This window comes from Dipodomys ordii, unplaced genomic scaffold (assembly GCF_000151885.1).
Source record: "Dipodomys ordii isolate 6190 unplaced genomic scaffold, Dord_2.0 Scaffold19, whole genome shotgun sequence".
NCBI lineage: Eukaryota > Metazoa > Chordata > Mammalia > Rodentia > Heteromyidae > Dipodomys > Dipodomys ordii.
The window spans coordinates 9,042,899-9,064,911 of NW_012267235.1; the positions used below are offsets into that span (position 1 = coordinate 9,042,899).

The 22,013-nt window shown below is 41.6% G+C and overlaps 1 protein-coding gene across 1 annotated transcript in view; it reads right to left on the minus strand.

Annotated features, from left to right (window-relative positions):
- The window catches only part of Hs3st3a1 (heparan sulfate (glucosamine) 3-O-sulfotransferase 3A1), a 91,340-nt gene that overhangs the window by 34,718 nt on the left and 34,609 nt on the right, over positions 1 to 22,013 (minus strand). The window lies entirely within an intron of this gene.

Below are 22,013 nucleotides of genomic sequence, written 5' to 3' on the forward strand. Positions count from 1 at the left end.
GAAGGAAGGAAGGAAGGAATGAAGGAAGGAAGGAAGGAAGGACAAAAACAATACCAACAAAGCCAATTCAGCTCTGATGGAGAACTTGGGACACCATGGTGACCAGATGAACCTGGAGACAGGACACAGTAGACACACATGTCATGGCATTATGGCAGCTGGGCTGGTCTAGACCTAAATAGGGTCCACAGGAAATTCCCAGTTCCAAGCATGGGACTGACAGATTCAGTCACCTATTATTAACCTTGCACAAGGGTGTTCCATTATGGTGTTACATGCACACATGGTATATGGTACAGCAGTGGATTTTATATGTGTGTGTGTACTATATATAATAGTAGATATAGTAATATATAATATATATTACGTGCATACATACATATAGTAGATTAATCCCTCTATTGTTCTTTCCTCCTCTATCACCCCTTCCTTATCAACAGCTTTCAACACATTTCCTTAAACCATCTTGAGAAACAAGACACAAAGTATTTCAATGTAATTCATCCTCCATCTTTCTCTTCCTCCTCCTCGGCAATTTCCCAGACAAACTCATATGAAAAGAGCATGTATGTATGTATGTATGATCTGTATGTATGTATGTATGATCTGTATGTATGTACTTATACATGCATATCATTTAAGTCTATAGTTTACCAATGAGTGAAAAGCTGTGGTATTTGCCCTTTTGACCTTGGCTTATCTCCATTTGACGTAATAATCTCCAGCTCCACCTATGTTCTAACAAATGATGTAATTTCATTTTTCTTTATGACAGAAAATAATATTCCATGATATGCATGTGCCACGTTTTTGTTATCCATTCATCAGGTATTGGGAACCTCAGCAGATTTATAAACTTTGGCTGTTGTAAATGAACCACTGCAGTAAACAAAGGTATGCAGATGTCTTTCTTGTATACTGGTTTATTCTTCTAATGGTAGGGTGGCAGAGTCATACAGTAGGTCTACTTTTAGTTTCTTGAGAACCCTCCATACTGACTTCCATTGTGTTGCACTAGTTTACATTGACAGTGTATAACTGTTCCTTTCCACCCACATCTTCACCAGTATTTGTTGTTGGTTTTAATTTTGATTGTCATGCCTCCCTAACTGGGATGAGAAGGAATCTTAGTATGGTTTTTCATTTTTATTTCCTTTTGGCTAAGAAAGTGAAATATCTCTCCATGTATCTACTGGTCATGTGTACTTCTTTGGAGAGCGGTCTGTTTAATTCATTTGTCCATTCATTGAGTTATTTGTCCCTTTACTATTTGATTTTGTGGGTTCTTTATATATTGTAGATATTAATTCTTTACCTTTCCAAGAGTTGGTGAAATTGCTTTCTCCCCTTCTGTGGACTGTTTCTTGGTTCTGCTATTGCTTTATGTGCTTTCTATACAGAAACTTTTTAATTCTATACAGTCACACTTGTGAATTACTGCACTTGTTTTCTTAACAAGTGGACTTTTAGTCATGTCATAATTACCTATGCCTGTTATCTGCCAGGATTTTCCTCATGTTTCTCTGTAGTCATTTCAAAGTTTCAGATCATACATTAAGATCGCTGGTACATTTGGAGTTGATTTTTACATAAGGTGAGAGTTAGGAGTCTAGTTTTAGTGGCCAGCATGTCAGCAGCCAGTTTTCCAAGCACCATTTGCTGAAGAGCTTGTGCTTTTTCCACTGTATGTTTTTAAAGCATCCCGTATGTTCAGATTGTACTGGGACTTAGTAATTATGACCTTGGTCCTGCTAGGATCTCATTAATTATTGTCTGAGAGAAGACTATACAAGTTCCTGGTCTTCTGCCTTTCCCACACACACTAACTGATCTGACACCACGTCTGCAAGAGACAAGACCTCCCTTGGAACTAGGACAGCTCACACACAGAGACTTCTGTGTGGCACAAACACTGTGCTTCTGGACTCATCCATCTGTCTAGGTGGGCTACAAGCCAATCTCTCACGCACTACCAGAACCCAACCCAGCTTCTCTACGCACAGGCTCAGTTTATCATTAAGTAAGGCATGAGTTCACAGACAAGCCGGTTAGAAATACAAACCTCTCCTAGATAAACAGAACAGAGGTCTTCACTAACTCCAGCTGCATCATCAGGCAGATTTTATGCCTATGTATTTTTATAAAGCAGCTAGAGAAATAAAGCAAGCTTATATCATCTCAGAACAACAATCTGACTTTGCATCTGGCAAGCTGCCCTGTGATCCTTCCTTCCGTAGCCCCCCATCACTCTCCCAGGCTCCTGAGGCCGTCTCCCTGCTGTCTCTGATACTTAACACAAAGGTGAATAAATCAACATGAAGCGCTTATTATCTTATTTTCCCCTCTGCTCCCTCCTACTCTGTCCTCCCAATCTTGAGTGGTTTGAGAAAAATTAATGCTTGTGTCTCTGGCAAATGGATTGCACCTATAATTCAGCTTTCAAACAAGCATCCTAAAGGTGGCCACACATTGGATCAGAGGTTCATTTTTCACACTGAGTAATTGAGTCCTTCCATTCAATTTTCCTTCAGGCATTAGAAACAACTGGTGTCATACTGAGAGCTCTTAGGAGATATTTGTCAGTGGAGGGCAGAGCTACTTCTGGAATGGGGTAGGGAGCAAGAAAAGGTAGGATGGGGCAGTGGCAAAATATTTCCCTATAACTCACAGGTAGAAAGCTATGCCAAGGTACCAGCAATCTCTGCCCCATTCACTAATACTTGGTGCCATCAAATGGGAGTAAAGTTAAAATCTGAGATTAGATGAATTTACTTGGGTTTTCTATTTACACAATAGCCTCTAGCAATTACTGCATTTTGCCAGTGTCTTAAAAAAAAAGGGTTTTCTATTAAGAAACATCTAAGCATATCATTCTCATAATTCTACTCAGGAGAGTAAAAGCTAAGGATCGCTGTTTGAAGCCAGACTGGTCAGAAAAGTCTGTGACACGTCTACCTCTAATTGAACAGCAAAAAGCCAGAAGAGATGTGACTCAAAAGGTAGAGTGTCAGCCTTGAGATGGAAAAGCCAAGCTCGTGTAGGAGGCCCTGACTTCAAACCTCTGTACATGGTACAAAAAAGAAAAAGAAGAAAAGGAAGGAACAGAAACATGTATTTTCTGTCCATGAGTGCTATACTGTATTATAAATAATAAAAGTAGATCTTATCACTTAATAGTCATAGCTTAACCCAGCCACTCCATTTTAGGGAATGAATGTCATCAAGGTACGAGGTGGATACGATGCTCTTGGTGTTTATGCATAGTTACTTGAATTTTTCCCAGAAAAATTTATTTTGCCAGTTGGATAAAACTCAGTTTAATTCAATGACTGAAATGGATCAGTGACTGTCTACAAGCCGTCCATCCAAATCTGCTTCAGCAACACACTCACGTAGAAACTGCATCTTGCTATTTTCTCTATGGTAGCATTTTCGTTTCCCAGATTAACCTATAATTGTCTCATTTCCCACTTTGGATCCTTATCACTACCCATTCTCTCTGCTATTTTGAAACCTTTTGAACGTAATTGCCACCTGCCACTGTCTGCTTAATGATGAACCCAAAACCCAAGCATCAGTAAAATAATAATCACAATGTGAAATGTATGACTCTACCCCTTGCACACAAAGCCAAGAACTACATCAGGGGACTCTAGGCTAGATCTTACAGTCCCATCATCTGTTCTGGCTGTTCTTGTCCTTCTTATTGTGGGAGATGGGTGAGAATGATGGGGAAGGTTTCACTCACATGTCAGAGTCCTGTGCAGTGGCAGAAGAGCTGGGGACCGGATGGGGCTTTCTCCTGAAGGATTGTTGCACTCCTTATCTGGAGGCCTAGGGCTCCAAGGGAGCCTAAGCAGAAGCTGTCAGGCTTCTGAACGACTAGATCTAGAACTGTTACCGGCTCATGTTAGCCACATGCTGCTGGTCAGTGAGAGTCATCAGATCAGCTTGAGAGGAAGTAAGCAGGTCTCGAATCTTGATAGGAGATGTGAAATGAACAATGTGGATGAGAGGAACGGTTGGAAGACAATCACTCAAAACACCCGCCCCCATTGTTCCTCTAAATTCATATTCCAGTCTATTACAACTTTGAGTCTCAAGTCCCGTGAGACTGGAATATCCTGGAAGAGGGTATCTGATGACATGCAATTCCTCAAGAGACTAAACTCCAAAGAAGATAACCTGACAACCTCTCCTTTACTTAGGAACTTCCCTGGATTCAGAAGAGTCTGTGGCTTCTAAAACCACAGGAAAAGGAAAATGTCAGTTAAATTTCCATAGACAACAATATATACTATTCTTCATTGAGCTTCTAGGAATCTGGAGTCTTCTCAGGGCCAATTTGGATTTAGTACAGTCTTTAGCATCTACCCTCATTATAAGAGCTAACTATCCCAGATGTCAGTGGCTCACACCTGTGATGCTAGCTACTCAGAAGGCTGAGATCTGAAAATCATGGTTCAAATCCAGCCCAGCCAGGAAAGCCTATAAGACTTTTCTCTCCAATTAACTACCAAAAAAAAAAAAAAAGCCAGAAGTGTAGCTGTGACTCGAGTGGTAGAGCCCTCGCCTTGAACAAAAAAAGCTCAGGGAATATCAGCCAGGCCTGAGTTCAAGCCCCAGGACTGGAAAACAACAACAACAACAACAAAAACTACCAACCATGTAAGATAAAATTCTATTCTAGAATGTTCTAAATTTTCCAATGTAGAATAATAAAGAGAGAATGCCCTGCTTTCCAGTATGGGCTTGGTAATTAAACCAAAATTTTCTCTATGTGAAATGTTTTCAAGTTGCAGACTGAGACTTAGAAACTCATTCTTTGTTTTCCCACCAGAAGTAATTCCATGGGTATATAGCTTAGGTATATCTGAAATATGCTGTTGAACAAGGGAGTGTACCTATTTCTTCTTGGCTTCTAGTTGACAGGTGATTACTAAAGCTTCTATGATTGACCACAATCTCTTTGAGAAACAAGCTATAATGTTCTGATGTGGTATGGGTCACTAACTAATAGCTTACGCTAAGCACAAAAGTTTTCCCTTTCTCATGTGCCATCGATGGGTTCCAGGTTGACCAGTAGAGGCAAATTAAGAAGCAGTTGAACAATGGCACCATCAACAGTCATCCTTGCAAAACGTTTCGTAAGTTGGGAAGTGTTTTTAGGTAATTATCTCCCTTGATGACAGAACTTTCCTTCCATCTTTCATCTTTTCTAGCTTGATGGATTAATTGATTTGTTTAAATTAATCATTTGGGGCAACCTCTTTTACATAGTCACAGAGTTTTGAATGTTCCTGCTGACGGAAAAAACCTCTGTATTTATGTTAGAAAACAATCCAGAATTTTCAAAATACTTTTTAAAAGTTAGGGAAAGGGTGTCTTTCTACTTGTGATCACTTTTCCTTCATATATGTTTTAGGGCTCATAGAGAGAAGGTTCACTCACTCTAGATGGACATCATAGTATAGAAAAAAGGCATCCAGTGAATGGTCTTAGATAGTTCTAGCATTCACCCTTAATAGCTAATCAAAGGATCAAAGAGACCCACCCACATTCATATTTAAACAGAGAATTTTTTTTCTAAGTCAGTTTTGCTCATTTTCTCTAGTGTAAAACTTCATTTGAGCCAATAGTTCTAACTAACAGCCTCACATGTTTGAAATACATTGTGGAAGGGAATGAAGATTTGGAAATCCTGCTAAACTGATTTGTATATTGTTCTCCAAAAGCATTTTTTTTGTCAGTCATGGGGCCTGAACTATGGGCCTGGGCGCTGTCCCTCAGCTCTTCAGCTCAAGAGTAGCACTCTACAAGGGTAGCACTCTACCACTTGAGCCACAGCGCCACTTCCAACTTTTTCTGCTTATGTGGTGCTGAGTAACCGAAACCAGGACCTTGTGCATGCAAGGCAAGCATTCTACCACTGAGCCACCTTCCCAGCCCTTCCAAAAGCATTTTTTAAACTGAAAGCTGTGATAAAAGCTATTCACATCTGACCCATTGATCCTCCAAGACCAGCTGCAAGGACCTACCCTGTGGTTTCAATGAGTTTTGAATGGCTGCCAAAGATTGTCCATCTCCTCTGCTAAGAGATGCTACAAAAGCCAAGCCAGGGGAGTGGAAAATCCCAGCCATAAAGTTTCAAAGACTTCTCAGATGTTAATTCCGACCCAAATGCCAGAATGATTCACTGTAGGTAATGCTGAGTAATTTTATTTTGGACTTCTTAATCCGTGTTCTATTAATGGATTTTAGCCTCAGCTCCAAAGGTTAGGACTTAAAGACCCCATTTCCACCTCTTTTTTTATTAAATTATTCTAACCTCATCCTGGGTAATTCATCACTGTCTCACTCACTCCCACTATGTATGTTGGGAATGGAAAGGCCAGCTTATATAATCACACACTCCACCTTCCCAATATATTCCAAGAAAACAATCTCCCAGTCTCGTTGGTCTGAGATGTGAAAGGGCAGTTATGCAGATCTTACATCTCAGGCAGCAACAAAGTCTGTTCCACGAGGCCCACTTCCCCTGGAGAATTGCTCTTCTGTGAATCTTAGCTTTCGTGTTCATCTTGACAACTTTCAATGTTTGAGATTTGAGTCTTTGGACCTCTTGGCCCGAAGACCATCTGCTGGTTATTTATACAGCATTCATTCTGTGCACACAAATTCTGAGGGGCCACTTGGAGAAAGGAAATGGAAGTCAGAGCTTATACAGTCCCCTTCTCCACCTTCAACAACCTATTGCCTGTGAATGCACCTGGCTTTCTCTGGTTCAAATGTAAATATGGACATTTTCTCTAGTATACCAAAGAAATGGAGACTTTGCTTCACTGGTATCATCCACAGTCTCTGCTATAGCCTCTACATTGTGAAACATTCCAAGTGCAACTTCCAAAGTGAATCTATCTGACATAAAGTTTCAAAAGAAGTGAGGGTATAAATGAAAACCTAAGAGTAAAGTCTCAATCTAATAGATCTGACAAACTTACAGAGCTAGAAGAGATTCCAGGAGCATGCCTATATAGGGAAAAGGCCCAGAATGACAGTGTAGTAAGATGGTCATCTGTACACAAAGTAGAAGGGTAGCCTCAGGAGAGATTGACCCTTCCAATTTCTCCATCTTGGACCTGCTATACTCAGAATGGTGACAACGTAAATTCCTGTTACTTAAGGTATCCAGCCTGTGAAAGTCTGTTATCGGAACACTGATGTGGTGTTCTTCCCGGAATACAGTTCTTAAAACGCTGGGCATATATTAAGTGCTGTGTCTTTTTATAATATCTGAGGGCTGGCGCTTCCAGATAACCTCTGGATGAGTCTGACTGACAGTCAGAGCAACCAATCATGGGATCCCAGGGCTGGAATTTCTGCCCTCTTATCACACACTTCTACCAAGAAGGGGAGAAGTGTTGAAAGGTGAATTGATCTCTATTGGTCAATGTTGTAAACAATCATGCCTGTGTGATAAGGCCTCTATCAAAACCCAGAAAGACTGGGTTTGGGGAACTGTTGAGATAACTGAGCAAATGGAGCTGCCTGGAGAAGGGACAGAAGCTTCAAATCCCTTCCCACAGGCCGTGGCCCATGCATCTTTTCTGTTTGCTTTGTCCTCTGTAATATCCTTTGTAATAATGGGTCAAGGGTAAGGCTGTGGGAACCTCTATGTACAAGCCATTTGGTCAGAGGTATAGGTGCCAACCTCTCCACATAGACAGTGTCAGAATTGAATTGGGTAAGAAAACATTCAGCTAGGGTCTGCAAGAGAACCTACTGTAGGAAATGCTCTGTTGAGTCATATATGGATTGAATAGATAGAAAAAAAAAGTTTGTTTTCCCCCCTAGCTTAGTTGGTATCAACTAGCTTAAGACACTTGAAATTAGCCTCCAGGAGATATGATGGCTATCTTTAACTATCTGAAGATGAGGGATACAAAATGGAGAAGGAAATTTATTCTCTCTGTACTTGGATGGTGTTTGGAAATGATCATGATTTGAGGTCAACTATAAAATCAGAACTCGTAACTGTGAAAAGTTACTCACAAGGAGACTAAGAATGAACTATAGTACTCAAAGGAATTAAGCTTTGGCAAGGCTTCCAGTCCTCACATAGGATGTTAGACTGTTATGGCTCGATGCTGATTTAAGGTGGGAAAAGCAGATTAAGGCGACATCTCAAAGGATGGCACAAACTAGCTCCTGATCTTGACTAATTCACACAGAGTCTTCTACTTTCTCAAATCTTTTTTAATAAAAGCTTGTTTAAATTTTGTGAATATCAGAAACAAATACAGTAGTGATATATATGAATAAAAAGTATATTTATCACCACAACCAACAGTATAGCATTATTGCCAACACTATCATCACTGCCCTCATATCCATCATCACTACATCATCAGCACATCACCATTCTTATTACCATCATCATCATCATCATCATCATCACCACCATTACCATATCACCATCATCACTACCACTGTCATCATCACCATCATTACCCCATCACCATTATTATCACCATCACTATCATTATCACCACTATCATCATCATTATAACCATTACCATCACATAACCATTACCATCACCATAACCATTACCATCACCATTACCATTACTATCACCATTACCATTACCATCACCATTACCATCACCATCACCATTACCATTACCATCACCATTACCATGACATTACAGGCACTGTCAAATGAAAATATTTCAGGTACAGGAAAACACTGTCAAAAGTATAATGCTTTCCATTCAGATAATTAGAAAATATAAACAATACTTTTATTACTTGTGTTTGATTTTGACAAGATAAAATCAGTGTCACTAAAAAGGCAATAGCACAGAATTAGTAAAAATCCAAACCCTTGGAGATGTCAGCAGCACAATGAAAAAAGTCAAAGCAAAGTTTGACAGCAGCATCTCTTTTCCAAAATGAGCTGAGATGGAGGGATGGTCTCAGGAACACTGATGAGTATAAAAAGACACACACTAGTCCTACACTTGGAAGGTCCTGGGCTGCCCTTGACAACTAAGGTAAAACTTCCTCGTCTGTGAGTCACCATTTGGAGAGAGGGCTGTCTGCCCAAGAGCAGGATTTTTTGTTTGTTTGTTTTTTGTTTTGGTGCTTCTCATTTTTTTTATTGTGAAAATACTGTACAGAGGGGTTACAATTACATGAACAAAGTAATGAGTACACTTATTATCAAGCATTGTTGCCTCCTCCTTTGTTTCCCCTTCCCATCCCTTCTCATCCTCCCCTCTCTCCCCCCACCCCCCACACTAAAGTTAAAAAATTTGTTTTTTGACATAATGATTTGTATGTCTCATTGTTGCAATGGGTCCACCTGTATCCTTATTTAAACAATTTGTTTTCCCCTTCCTCTCCACAAATTATACCAACATCAAATACAGTGAAAATGGGTTATATCATGGGGGAGGGACATACAAAGCAACAAAGAAATCATCTTATAAATATGTTAGAAACAATAGCAAGAAAGAAAAACCATTTGAGTCCTTATCTTGGGGTTCATTTCGCCTAACATCAACTTATCTGACCATTTTTGTTTGTCTCAGACATATACCAGTTATTGCAAATAAGGGAAACTATAGGACCTATGTTTCTTTGGGCCTGGCTTACTTCACTTAATATAATTTTTTCCAAGCCTTTCCATTTCCTAACAAATGGAGCAATGTCATTCTTTCTGATGGAGGCACAGAATTCCATTGTGTATATATACATTTTCTTGATCCATTCATCTACTGGGTTGGTTCCATATCTTAGCTATGGTAAATAATGCTGCAATAAACATAGCTGTGCTGATAGCTTTAGTATGGTCTTTTTTGTGATCATTTGGGTAAAAGCCCAAAATTGGGATTGCTGGGTGATAGGGGAGCTCTATGTGGAGTCTTTTGAGGAACCTCCATACTACTTTCCAAAGTGGTTCTCATTTCTTTCATGCCTCGCTTTCCAGGCCCCATAGTGTGATTCAGACCAGCATCTCTGTGTACTCCATTTGGCTCACATAGCTGCAAAGAAGTAACATCAGAGAGGAGGCTGAGACTCAGGTGAGCAATGAGGAGCAGATGGTGCTTCTGCCAATGCAGAGCCTCTGCCACTCTCTGCTCGTTGGCACAGGAGTAATTATTATAAATGGGTCGGGTGATAGAATAAGCCGAGACCCAGGTTTTCTGAAGGGAGCTGCAAAGCAGCATCCTATAAAAAGACAGGCAGCCATGGCCACCGACAACACAAAGGCACCTGATAGGTTATTGTTGATGAACATGGTGCTCGCTCCATGGGTCATTGTCCTGGTCTGATTAATGAAATGATGATGCTTACATGAGTGTTCTGCTTGCTGTACCCTGTGACCGACTCGAGTTAGGCAATTCCCCCCAGGACATCAATTCTCAATGCGCTGTCACATGATTGTTTATGGAAAGATGAATGCATGTGGCAATCTCGAGTGAAGGAGGTTGATGTATGTGTTCTTAATGATTGAAATAATCAGGTTGGGAATAACGGGCATGTGTGCTGGACCGACTGGCAGGCTAGGGAGCATTAGCATTCTTTGGGCGCTGTGTCTTCATCTCCAGGATGGTGTTTGACAACTACCAAAGATCGCCCATGAATAAATACCTAGCCCTACCCAGACATAATTAAACTGCAATACAGATAGCCTAAGTGAAATTGATATCTTAATGACACTAGATAGTGCTCAAGAAATGAGCCTTGTGAGAGAATATGCACAATGCTGGGACATCAGGATGCACTCCAGAGGGAAGGTCCTCCCCAAATAACTCCTGCAGAATTTGCTTCTCATCATGGTAGAGATTTGACTTCTGCTTCCTCTTCTGTTGAGCAGCCCTTGCCATCTGGGAAGACTCTTCTTTCTCCCTAGCTATATACTACTCTCTGAGGGGGGGGGGGAGAGTTTTTTTGTTTTTGTTAACTTTTGTCCTACTCCATTGGACCACACCTTAGTTTCTGGTCCTGTGAGCTCTTGAAATAACTCCCTTGAGCTTGAGGAAATGAACAACTGTAGTGCTACAGCTTAGATGCCATCAACTCTTCCAATGAGGTCTTGAAGACCTTCCATTACTTGTGCCTTCATCTCCTGGAGCAGCCAGCCTCAAGTTCAAGACTAGCAGGTGAATCCATCTCTCCAGCATCTTGCTAGTTTCAGGGGTTGCTTGAGTATGGAAGATGCATGTTCATTTCTCTGTGTCATCTCCACCAATCTTATCTCTCCAACTTTACCACATTAAGGAGAGACTAAGGAGAGACTCTTCATCACCCAGGAGGTGTGTGCATACGCATCTTGTTTGGACTTCCATCTTTACATGACTCTCCTAAAAGAAATACTCCACATGTCATTACAGTCAGCTCTATCTGGTGCTTCACTTCCATCCACCTGCAGTGAGGTTTTGCTAACTGATCTTTCTCAGAAGGTAGCACCTCCTTTCTAAACTCTTTCTTGGACTTCCACCTTTTACTTTATTGATTCATAAGCTTCATCTCCTCACTTGCAAAGAAGTTGAAAAAGGTCAGCATTTCTCAAACTGTTTTCTCTAAAATACCAGCCTTTCTTCTCACATGTGCCCAAAAATGAATATCCAGTAAGTATCTGTTGAATAAGTCAGACACTCATATCTGGAATCCTCGCTACTCAGGAGGCCAAGACTTAGAGGACTGTGGTTCAAAGCCAACCCAGGCAGAAAAGTCTCTGAGACTCAGTCTCCAATGAACCAAGAAAATATCAGACAGGAGGCCTGGCTCAAATGGTAGAGCACAAGCCACAAGCAAGGAAGGTAATTATAACTCCAGAGTTCAAGCCCCAGAACTGGCAGGCACACACACACACACACACACACACACACACACACACACACACACACAAACACACAGACAAAGATGTTTGATGAATTAATAAAATATATGGACCATAAAAATGGATTTTGTAGACCAATAACTTTGAGGAGAGTTGAGACAAGTATGCTTAGTCTTTTCTCTGGGACTATGGTATGGTATGCAACACTAACCAGACTCACTTAACATGGAACGTATGTTTTGCAGGTTGCCTAGGAACCTCTACGAGACATACATTAGATGTAATGATTTCCAAATTTCCTCCTGGTTATTAAATTATGTGACCACATTGTTTATACAGACAGAGATCCACCCCACATCACTCCTACTCATTTCAGGGAAAGAAAAGGAATCTTCAATTTGATATTGGCCCCAGTATCTAACATGGTGTCTTGCCTTTTAAAGCATAATGACCATGAATGAATGAAAGAAAAGAAGAAGGAAGGAAGGAATGAACGAAGGAACGAAGGAATAGTATGTCTTTATGCTTTTGTTCCTGGCATATGGCTAAAAGCCTTTGGGATTTCTGAAGTAATGGAAGTATATTTCCTGCACTCAGGAGATGATGGGGGCTGTGACCTCCTGGATGACTTCAGAATGACAGGGAGACTAGAGAGGGTGAAGCTTAAATCAGAATTTGGGGGTTGAAATAGTCAGTCCCACCCTTCAACCTCTGGGTGGAGGAACAAGAATGCTGGAGAGCTAAACACCAATTGAGCTACACATCAATGCCTGGGTAACAAAACTTCCATTAAAAAAATAAGACCAACTGGGTGCTGGTGGCCCACATCTATAATCCTAGCTACTCCATAAGCTGAGATCTGGGGATAGCAGTTCAAAGCCAAACCTGAGTCTCTGAGACTCTTATCTCCAATTAACTACCAGAAACATGGAAGTAGAGGTGTGGCTCAAAGTGGTAGGCACTAGCCTTGAGCAAAACAGCTCAGGGACAGTACCCAGGCCTTGAGTCCAAGCCCAACAACTGATTAAAAAAAGAAAAAGAAGACCAGGCACCAGTGGCTCACGCCTGTAATCCTAGCTACTCAAGAGGCTGAGATCTGAGGATCATGCTGCAAAGCTAGCCTGGGCAGGAATGTCAGCGAGACTTTTACCTCCAATTAACCACCAGAAAACCAGAAGTGGTACTGTGGCTCAAGTGGTAGAGCGCTAGCCTTGAGCTGAAGAGCTGAGGGATAGCCTCCAGGCCTAGAGTTCAAGCCCCACGACCACAAAAAAAAAAAGAAAGAAAAAAAAAAAGAAAAAACAAAAACCCTAGGTCAAGGTCTCAGAGCTGGGTAGCACCCCAAGGAGAGATGGCATTCCTCTCCTTCTGTACCTCGTGGGAAGTATCTCTTCCCTGGCTATTTCTGAGTCACAACCTTTCAGATAAGGCAGTATCCATCAACCCAAGGCTTTCTTGAGTGCTGAGGGCTGTTCGGGCATGTTGCTAAGCCTGGGGATGATGTCACAGGTACTGCATTACATGTGAGCACACTGCTCTGCACATGTAACAAGCAAGTAATGCATGTGGGAGACTAGGAGTGGTGGGTGGCATGGGAGGCACATGTGATCCTGGACTGAGCCTTCACACCTGGCATCTGCCACCAACTTCAGGTGGAAAATATCAAAGCAGAATTAAATGGTAAGATACTGAAGGGGACGGGGGGGGGGGGAGTCCAGAAAGTAGGACAATTGATTGATGTGAAATGCCAGAGGCGATGTTGGTAAACACATCCATGTTGAGGATTGGCTGGGATAAAAGTGCAAGATCCTAAACCAAACTCAAAAAAAAAAAAAGAGAGAGAGAAAGAAAAGAAATCAAACACAATGAACAAAGCTAGAAGAAGAAAAAAACACAGAGCTAAGGGCATGACTCAGGGAGTAGAATACTTGTCTAGGAAGTAGAAGGCCCTGAGATTATACCCATCTGCCAACAGATAAAAATACAAAGATTTTTCTGTACTCTGAGGGACTTCAACAGCAAGTGCAGATCAGATTAGACCATAAATTTAAAAGTCCATACGCTAAAACTCTAAGTGGTACTTCAAGTCCCCTGTGATTTCTTGAACGTGATTTCTTACCTGTCAAATACTTAATATCCCACATTTTATGTAAAGGCTTTTCTTTTGAGATGCCCTTAACTAGCTAACTGACTCCTTTCTGCCTACTCTGAAGAGTTCTTCCTGGACACATGAAATAAAACTAATCTCTCAGACTATCTCTTTCCAAAGGATTCATGTTTAACTCCCATTTCCTCACTCTTTTTCCCTCCCAGATACTTCCTTTAAAAATTGTAAGTAGCTGGGTACAGTGGCACAACCCTGTAATATTAGCTACTTGGTAGGCAGAGATCAATGAATGCATCATGGCTCTAGGGTAGCCTGATCAGAAATAAGCACCTGATTCTATCACATCCAATGACTGGGTGCCATGGTGATAAACACCATCCATCCCAGCAACACAGGAATGCACAAACAGGCGGATTTCAGTCCAGCCTGGCCCAGGCACAAAACAAGACAAAACAAGTGAACCAGTGTTTGCTTAGCAAAGCCTGAGGCTCTGAATTCAAGTCTCAATAGCACGCACGCACACACACACACACACACACACACACACACACACACACACACACAGTAGGATCATGGCTGAATTATGCGTATCTTTTTATCAAACTTCCCCTCAAATAATATCCAGAAATAATTCCATGCTTTTTGATAACCCTTACAGATAGGGGCTTTAGGGAAATGGATGATGTAATAATATTACTATATAAATTCTGGTAAATTTAGACACTAAGATAAAGGGAACAGGACCATCATTCTTGCCAGAATTCATGGAAGTTCAAACAAATGTCACAGATATAAAAGGTAAAAGGACATTCCTGGGGACTTAATGTCTCATAAACAAGACATTGTGCATAACCATCAGATTGTAAGACTGATTTTTTTCTGGTACTTTTTTTTTTTTTCTGAGTGGTCAGCCACCATTCCCAGAATGACAGAGGCTGCTCAACTCAAACAGTCCCATGACAAAGCCTAAAGCCAGTCTGGTTATTAGGCAGTTCTGAGCCTTCTACTTGTTCCAGAAAAGTAGCAGGGAGAAAAAAAAATCACAGCACTAGGGAGGTAATTGCGGGTTATTGCTCTACTGGTTCCAATTTTAGTAGCAAATGAGCAATGTATAATATATTGAGCTTATTAAAAATTTTGAAGAAAAAAAATAAAGAGTGCTCACAAGGGGGATTGGAAAAGTTTGTGAGGTTTTTGCAAGATATCATAGTTACCAAAGCTGCCATCTGACAGCCACTAGCCCCTGTGTGGTGCTGGGACCTCTGGAACACTATTGTGGGCAAGAGGCTCACGGGGACAAATTCTGCCTTCCTTTCCTTCCTGGGGGGGAGGGGAGGAGGGGAAACAGGAGAGGTGCCTTAGGACTGTCTCTGAACCTTCCAGAGCATTCTTCTAAGAAGCAAACCAAGACTTCCTCTGAAATAGAGATAAGGTTTGTGTTTTTTGCTTTGTTTTTGTTTTTGTATGCAGGAAAACTGTTTTATCCAGATGTTCACAACCTGCTAGGATAATATAAAATGCTGCCTCTGAACTTCTTTTTAAGATAAAGTCAAAGCTGGGTACTGGTGGCTCACACCTGTAATCTCAGCTACTTAGGAAGCTGAGATCTGAGGATCTCTGTTCAAAGCCAGCCCAGGCAGGAAAGTCCGTGAGACTCTTATCTCCAATAAACCACCATAAAACTGGTAGTGGCGCTGTGGCTCAAGTGGTAGAGTGCTCGCCTTGAGCTAAAGAGTGCAGGGACAGTGCCCAGGCCCAGAGTTCAAACCCCATGACCAAAAAAAAAAAAAAAGTTACTTGCCTTCCTGCCAACCATCCCTTCAACAGCCACCTCTATACTTTGTTGTCTTAGACTTCCTTTCTTTCTTTACATAGTATTGGGGTCTTAACTCAGGGCCCGTGTTTGCTAGGGAAGTATTCTACCACTTGAACCATGCCTCCAGTCCATTTTGCCTTAGTTTACTTTTCAGATGAGATCTTGTGCTTTGTGCTTGGGGACAAATTTGGACTGTCATCCTCCTACCTCTACCTCCTACCTAGTTAGTATTAAAAGTATGCTCCACCGCACGGAACCCAACTTCTATTCTGTATAAATGGTCTAGCCTCACATAGTTAGTTATAACCACAGAAAACAGAGTAAGTCATAGAATTTAACATTTATATCTAAAGAAGACATGATTCCCTTACAAAATATTTGTGGTCCCTTTCCATTAAAGAATGAAAACTAAAAAACAGTTACCTTTGGCAGAAAATGTTAGAATGTCAAGTCACATATAAAAGTCAATCCCAAGTGTGTTAATTGCCCATCCATATATGGTATATACCATGTTAGAACTTAAAAATGTAGACAAACACACAGTCATTCCTTGAGAGATGCTTTCTAAGCATAAAGTCCAAGAGTCAAATTTTGAAGTAGAAGATTCCTATTTCTGGGGCTGGGAATGTGGCTTAGTGGTCAAGTGTTTGCCTAGCATGCATGAAGCTCTGGGTTCAATTCCTCAGTACCACATAAACAGAAAAAGCCAGAAGCGGTGCTGTGGTTCAAGTGGTAGAGTGCTAGTAGCTTTGAGTAAAAGAAACTCAGGGACATGATTCAAGTGGTAGAGTGCTAGTAGCCTTGAGTACAAGAAACTCAGGGACAGTGCCAGGCCCTGAGTTCAAGCCCCAGGATTGGCAAAAAAAAAAAAAAAAGATTCTTCTTCCTTTGGCTTTGTTGAACTTGCTGCCTCTCAGCTCCTCTCAGCCCTCTCAAACAAAATGACTGAATGAGAACGCAAACCAGGGAAGCATTGCTCAGGACTGAACCAGAGTTGGCAGGAAGCATTCACACGCACCTGCCAGGCACAGGTAGAGATAAGGCATGATATCTGTGGCCCTGGGCCCAGGTATCTTTGCTAAAACAACATAGTGAGTATAGTAAGATGAAAAGTGAGCAGGAGCTAAATCAGGAAAATGCCAATCTCTCCAGATCCAGGGAGAGTTGTAAAGCAAGGAGAAATCCTAAAACCAACACTTAGAAACTTAGAAATGAAATGGCAGCCATGCTTAAACCTGTCAGGAAACCCTTGGGTCAGAGAGAAAATACTCTTAAGAGAAGTTGCAGGTCGTAGCCTGGACCTTCTATCAGATCATACACCCAGACAGGGCACGGCTTGCCCCAAATGGAAAGAAAAAGCAATAACCTCCCAACAAACAGACCCACCTGGCAGAACGCCTCCACCCAGTCCAGTAGACTAGCTAGCATGAGCTGGGGTAGGAGGTGACCTTGTGGGACCTCTCACCCCCCATCCCCAGCTGGCAGTTGTTCAAACACTTAATTAGAATGGATTTTTCATTAGCTGGATCTCCTGTTTGTCCAAAATGAATCATGCGCTCTATTTTTGGAACAAATTAAAAGCTGGAATAAAACCTTGACTATTCAAGCATGAGTCAACAGGTAACAAACCCACATCAGGTATAGAATCAGAAGCCACAAAATTAGAGGACAGGAACCACCTCTAAGTAGGAAGAGAGGACAAAGGAGAATAAATAGGACACGCAAATCCAAAGTAAGTTTTAAGTCATACTTGTCTACTACTCTCACAAAACTAGAATTGGAAATACTAAGAGTAAGACTAGGAAATGAGAAGCGAACAGGGGAAATCTGGAAAAGAAACTAGAAATGGAGAAGCAAAAAGGTTCATTAGCTTGAAGGACTTTCCTCTCAGTCTGCAAAGAAAAGCTAGCAAGTAAGAAGGACAAGAAGGAAGTAGGCAGAAAATCAAGACATGTGTTCTGGAGCAAGATCTCAAGAAAGGGAGGGAGGGAGGGAAGAAGGAAGGAAGAGGGGAAAAGGGAAGGGAGGAGAAAGCAAGGGAGGGAGAAGTAAGGAGGGAGGGAGGGACAGAGGAAGAGAGGGAGGGAGGGAGAGAGGGAGGAAGGAAGGAAGGAAGGAAGGAAAGAAGGAAGGAAGGAAGGAAGGAAATACTTCTTTCAGGACCCTCAGTATCTCTTGTCCCTAAGCCCTTGGCTGGACACGGCCAGCAGGACAAATCCCAATATGTCATTCTTTCTATTCTTTCTATTAAAGAATATCACCTCCTCATGTCCTCTATTGAAGTTCTTAACCATACAACTCAAGATCCAATTTTAAACATTACATGTAGAATTATATTATATATTTAATTGTATATATCTGTCTTATATAAAATATATGCAAATACATAAATAACTTCATGCTATACCTACTTTTAAGTTGTATTATGCAATTTATTCATTATTAAGGTTGTAAGCAGAGGCTATCTAGATATTTTCAAGGAATCCTTTCATAAAATTCTAGAAATGAGTGGGGTGCCTATGAATCATAATTCTAACCCTAACTATTCAGGAGGCTGATATCTGAGGATCACAGTTTGAAGCCAACCCAAGCAGAAAAGTCCCCATGAGACTCTTAATCTCCAATTAACCACTCAAACACTAGAAATAGAGCTGTGGCTCAAAGTGGTAGAGCATTAGCTTTGAGTAAAAGAGCTCAGTCAGATACAGTGCCCAGGCTGTTCAAGCCCCACAACCTAAACAAAAGCAAAAAATTCTAGAAATGAAGTTATTGTAGGAGTTTCAGTGAAGAGCTCACAGCTGTTAGCATTTTCTTCCCCAGACATGAAAATTTTCTTAAAATAACTAAAGAGACTGAACATTAATATGCAAGCTTGCATTCTTTTTTAATTTCATTTTTAAGTTTTTATTGTAAAAATACTGTACAAAGGGGTTACAGTAACATGAGCAAGGTAATGAGTACATTTCCTATCAAGCATTGTTGTTGCCTCTTCCTTTGTTTTTCCCCTACCATCCCTTCCCTCCCACCTTCACAACTATACCCATCCCCACCCCCCACTTCCCCACCCCCCATCCTCCTCCCTGCCAAAATTGTAAAGTTCATTTTTCAACATAGTGTCTTGTACAACTCATTGTTACATAGTGTCTTGTATATCTCATTGTTACAGTGGGTCAACCTGTATCCCTATTTTTCCTTCCCCTCCCCAAATTAGAGAAGTGTATATACAAGATGCAAGGCACCAACATCAAATACAGTGAAAACAGGGGTTATAGTATGGGGGAGGAACATACAAAGAAACTAAAAAATCACATGATACATTATAAACATGTTAGAAACAATAGCAAGCAAGGAAAAAAACGCTTATGTTCCTATCTTGGGGTTAATTTTGCTTAGCATCATCTTATCTGGGCATATGTACATAGCTTTTGAGCTTTTCTGCTTGTCCCAGACATATACTAGTTATTGCAAATAAGGGGAACTATGTTTCTTTGGGCCTGGCTTGCTTGACTTAATATAACCTTTTAAATTTCATTTTTATGTTGCATCATTCAGAATACTCTTTTTTAAATAGCTAATTTAGGTTACAACTTTTTTTTTTTACAGCGAAGGCCACTAACTTTTGCCCTGAACAATGCTGTTTGTCCATTTCTATTTTGAGATTTTTTTTTCAGTTGCTGGGCAGTACCATTAGTAACAGCAAAGTCTTTACCCAGAATCACCCAGAACACTTGTGCTGGGTCCCATTCCTCTCGATGCATTTGGATGAACACCTCCCTCCTCGGGCTGAACATGTATTTCCTGAAAACAAGCACGCTCTTCTAAGTAGTCATTCCGCCATTACCACACTTGGGGTATTTCACATTGAGATTTTGTTTCATTCTTTTTATAACCTGTGTCTGGATTCTTGGTTTGGAGTCCAGGACTTCCCTTCTTCTGTCTGCTCTCCCTGCACATGGCCACGATAAACGAGCTCACATCTCCCCCGGCAAAGCCATGATCCTCCATCACTAAACATACAGTCTATGGACCACCACAACATCCAGCATTAGAATTCTGTTTTACTCAGAATATAAATGCAACACGAAGGCCTAAATACAGAATCCAGTTTTGTACCTCCACCCCCCCCAAAAAAAGTATCCCAGGAAAATCTTTTTAAAAAATAAAAAAGAAGAAGTTTCTCAGCCTGGCACCTACCATAGGAGGCTGAGATCTGAGGATCCAATTAATGACAGAAAAGAGTCGGAAATAACATTATGGCTCAAGTGATAGAGTGCTAACGGAGCAAAAGGAGCTCAAGGATAGAGCCCAGGCCAAGCCCAGCATTCAAGCCGGGGACAGACAAAAAAAAAAAGTTATTTTAAAAAGGTACAGAAGTCAAAAGGGGAAAAAAAATGTGGGAAAAGTTGAAGAAACTGGAAATTCAGTTCCTGCCACACAGCCCAGCAAAATCACAAAACCTTAAATTGCTTAATGCCTGGGGAAATGTATTAAAAACAAAAAGCCAGAGAGAAAGACTAGAAGCCAACAGCCTCCCTCCCCCTGGTTCTGTCTATAACACATCTTGGGCAGAGGTCTCTGGTCCTCTAGGCACCATACCAATCATCTTGGGAGCTTTTAAATAATGCACAGATGCCTTGAAACCCACCTTAGGCCAATAAAATCCGAAGGCTCTCGGGACCAAATGGGGATGATGGTATTTACAAGCTCCCCAGGGGATGCTAGCAAGCAGCCAGCAATTGGTACCCTAGGCCCCTATGCAAAGGACACTCCAACCTGGATTACAGCTGTGTATTTTTCTCTCTGCCACCCTGTGAGTTTTAGTCTTGGGAAGGGACAGGAACTGTCATCTTATCTCTTGGTGAGACACTGCCAGGCCAGAACTATTCATAAATGCATTGCTAGATAGTACCGAGTCTCTTTGTAGGCTGGAAGATACTTGGGCGATTCCAACAGCAGAAAAAAAGTCACTCCCAGATGGCAGACAATTTGAGGCATCAAAGACATAAGTCAGTTTTGTGGGGGTTTTGCCAATGCCACTGTCCCAGCACAAAGGCACTAAGATCCACTTTCCCTGGCTTCCCAGGGGTCCAAAGCAGCTTCCTGAAAAGTACTCAGGACAAGCTTTTCTATACCAGGAAGCTCAGCTGCAGGACAGACCCAGCTAACAAAGTCATTCTGCAAATATCCCTTACACATTCCCTAAGCAGAGCTTAGCATTTGAACCCTACAGATGGTAGATTGGTTTATGCTCTTTCTTTTCCATCTCCCAGTCTTCCTACTCTGTATTTTTTTGGGGGGGGAATAGGCAAGAGGTAACTTTAGCTCTGTCTCCAAAGTTGCTGGGGCAGACTGCGAGAGTTTATGAAGTGCCTACCAAGTGCCAGGAGATGGGAAAGACACCACAGGATTGACTGCGACAAGCCAAGAGAGGTAAGGACAAATGCATCAGCAAGGACACACATCCCAGACCACTGGGCAAACATTCCACATCCTGTCACCAGTGTGGCTGCCAGGGCACACAGGAGGGAAGGGCCCGGTGGGTGGAGGGGGACCACAACCCTATCCAATTCCTGACATGGCAGCCCCCTCCCTCCCAGCTCTGATCTCCATTACATCCTGGGATTGAATGGCCCAATAAAAATGTCCAGCATGAAAGACAGATTCAAAAACTGAAGAAACATTATCTTGATGGAAGCCCCTTCACATCCTTTACCCTCTGTCTTCTAGCCCTCCCCCCCAAGCCATGTCTCCCTTCCCCTCCCCCTCCCCCCAACCCCCTCACCCCCCTCCCTCCATCCCCACCTCTGACCAGGCAGAGAATTTACGGGCTGTAAGTCCTGTTTTTCTACACTGATGGAAACCACTGGCAAACATTTCCACCAGGCCAAGAGTCAAATATCCAGGCACCCAACAGAGCTTTAGCAGCCTGCATTTATGAAGCCAATGGAAGTGCACTGTGACTGTAAACCATCTTATATTTACTATGACAGTACTGTATTTGAGTTCATAAAAAAAAAGATTGCTTTTGCTTAACTTCACTTGCCTGCAAGATCCTTGTTCTTCTTTTTTTTTTTTAAAGGGGCGGATTGTGTATCAGATGCAGAAGACACAGCCTGAAATGCTAAGTCAGTCAGCTGTTGTTAGATCACTCTTTGTAGGGGTAAAGAAATTAAGTTAGACCTATAGGGATCCTAAACAGGATTCCATAAGCTCTAATTGCCCCTTCTTGGTACCTTCTGGGA